The sequence below is a fragment of the Lactuca serriola genome, chromosome 5 (genome assembly GCF_051521515.1).
Source record: "Lactuca serriola cultivar US96UC23 chromosome 5, Lser_US96UC23_V15, whole genome shotgun sequence".
NCBI lineage: Eukaryota > Viridiplantae > Streptophyta > Magnoliopsida > Asterales > Asteraceae > Lactuca > Lactuca serriola.
The window spans coordinates 297,796,381-297,799,462 of NC_136412.1; the positions used below are offsets into that span (position 1 = coordinate 297,796,381).

At 29.0% G+C, this 3,082-nt stretch overlaps 1 long non-coding RNA gene across 1 annotated transcript; it reads left to right on the forward strand.

Annotated features, from left to right (window-relative positions):
• Positions 1 to 236: 236 nt before the first annotated feature.
• LOC145051728 (uncharacterized) lies at positions 237 to 1,223 on the forward strand. The gene is made up of 3 exons (XR_013683793.1): positions 237 to 588; positions 799 to 866; positions 947 to 1,223. It is a non-coding gene; the product is annotated as an uncharacterized LOC145051728 (long non-coding RNA).
• The last annotated feature ends 1,859 nt before the right edge of the window (positions 1,224 to 3,082 follow it).

A 3,082-nucleotide genomic window follows, 5' to 3' on the forward strand; every position in this document is an offset into this window, starting at 1 on the left:
TCCATTGACACTAACTTATTATTCTGCAATACATTATCTCGTTACTAACTTTTATTAAGTTCTTCTTTCAAGAATATATATATATATATATATATATATATATATATATATATATATATATATATATATATATATATATATATATATATATATATATATAGGAATCCTTAAAGGCGAAGAACTACTTAGGAACCACTTTTATTAAGGGTATTTTTGTTATTCAACCAATGAAACTTAAAACTAGATTTAAACTCATCATATCTATCAAAATCATAAACTCTCAAACTCTCATACTCTTTGAAACCTTTCTAGCAACCTTCAAGAACACACACCTAACACCACCTACCGTTGTCGTTGGAGCCACAATCGTTGTTGCTGCCACCACCTTCGTTGACGTTAGCCGAACGTCCGTCTCCTCCTTACCTCCTCACTACCCTATTATCGCCACCTCCCTTCTATGTGGTGGTTCAAGATCTAAAAAATAAGGCGACCGCCACTTCCACCGGTGACCGCCACCACCGCCGACGACTGCAACACTACTGACGATTGCCATTATCTTCTCTCACACCAGATCTCGCCAAATCTGATGTAGATTTGATTATTTTTTTCTATTTTATAAAGGCTTTTCTTACTATTTCATCATGTCGTTGTTGGATCCTCATTAGATCTGTTCTCCTAGCACTTTTGTCATCGTCAATGCATCACAAATTAGAAATAACAATCATTATCGCAACCTAGAAGTGCAAATTTACTCTTTTTTGGTTAAGAGCTCTTAAACTCATTTTTTTTCTCTTGTAGTTCCATCACCGGAAAAATCTCAGCCGAATTCGTACCAGATCTATTTCATGACCACCACCTCCTTCTCTGTAAGTCGCCTCCATATGTATTTCCCTGATATTTAGTTAAACATCACCATATAATCATTAGATATGTTTGTGCATTGCAGGTTCGATTTTGTGTTTGTAAGTGTAATGTATTTCACGGTGGTCGGCAATGGTTCCATCACTACATCATATCTGGTCTCCGATCATGGGGCTTACATAAGAAAGTTATGGAAAAAAGATGCACACAAGGTTCTTACATAATAAAGTTCTTCAAAAATAAGAAAAAAGAACAAAAGATGCACATAAAGTTCTTGATGAAATGCTTCAATGTAATTAGGTAAGTTATTAAATTGTTAATTTATTTGTGAATGCTATAATGAACTTTTTAAAAGTTTAAACAACGAATATGGTAAATTAAACTTTGAATAAGTGTGTAAATTGTTAATATAACATCGCCTTATATATCTAGTTAGTTTTATGGTTATTAAGGATCAACGTGTAATTTCATGAAATGCCTAAGTTATTAAGTTGTGAATATGTGTTTATTATGTATTAATTTGTGAATATGTAGTTATTACGATGCAAATATGTATTTTTAATGCACTAAGTTGTGAATTAGTGTCTAAAATTTTGAATTAAGCTATGCATTAGTGTCTCAAATGTTGAATTAATATGTGAAATTATGTTTTTTTTTATCCAGTTCTGATTTTTTAAGGAAATATGTTAGCGGTATTGGCATCGAAGGTTGGTTGTGGTAATGGTTAATGACAACATATGGTAGTTGACGATGTTGATGCTTGTGGTGGTGGTAAAGTAAGAATATGTTTTATTTCTCACTCATATTTTTCATAAATTTTAGATAAGTTATCATCTTTTATTATTCATGTATATGTTTTTCTTTTGATATTTGGTTTTAAAAATATGAGATAATTTATGTATGTAATAAACTATGAATGAGCAGCTTACTACATTGAAATATGATATTATAATTGTAAATGTATTGTATTAAACGGCAAATTTTGTGTATTAAACTATCAATTTTATTCACAACTTAATATAATAAATTCATAAGTTAATACACATAAATGCCTCCAGATATAAACATATAAACTGTATATTTATTATACTAAGCTTTGAATTTTGTTTATTAACCTGTAAATTGATAGTATTTAGTTATGACATTGGCACAATTGTCTGGCAACGACGTGTGGTGGCCATGATGGATGTTGAGTATGAGTTTACTTCTTTGAATTTAAGAATTAATTTAAATAAATTGTATTAAGTTGTGAATTTTGTGTATTAGACTATAAACTGAATGTATAAAGTTGTATTTTATATAATTTTTATGTTAAAATATGAAATGATTGTATAAGTGAAAATATTAGACTAAAAAATTACGATTTTACAAATTTTTTACCAAAAAGATAACAATTAGGATTTAACATATTTAGTAATATTCGTAATATATTTTTATGGGATACCTAAGGTTCAATAGAGAACCATAATTAACCAAGGAACCAATTTTTTTTCAACTTTTAGAACTTGTTTTTTATAAAAAAAACTAAAAATACAGAAATTCATAACCTTTTATCATTTTTCCAATGATATAAAATTCGATTTTTTTTAAACGTCAAATTCACAATGTGAATTTTTGAAAGTTCACAACGTGAATCCAAATTCACACGGTGAATCCGGAAAATATTTTTCACATTCACAATGTTAATATCTGAATTTAGATATTTTTAGATTTTTTTTTTCGATAAAGAATAAACTCTAAAAATTGAAAAAAAAAATTTGGTTCTTTTAAGAACCAATAATTATGGTTCTCTATTGAGCTTTTCTTTATATATATATATATATATATATATATATATATATATATATATATATATATATATATATATATATATATATATATGTTTGTCACATATTTTTTCCGAAAAATACACTAATTCCAACTACACGTGCGAGTCAATATTTAGTGGTCCGTTAAACTTAATGGCCGCCGGAAAAAGCCAAATGGTGGAGGACCCAAACCTGCTCCCCACCGACGACTGTTGCTGCCACCGTCACTTGCCTTCCATCTTTTTTTAATAAATCTTTCATTTTTTTTGGTCAACATTGTTTCATTGCATTATCACCACCTCCATGAACAAAAAATTGCTGCCACCGTCACTTGCCTTCCATCTTTTTTTAATAAATCTTTCATTTTTTTTGGTCAACATTGTTTCATTGCATTATCACCACCTCCATGAACA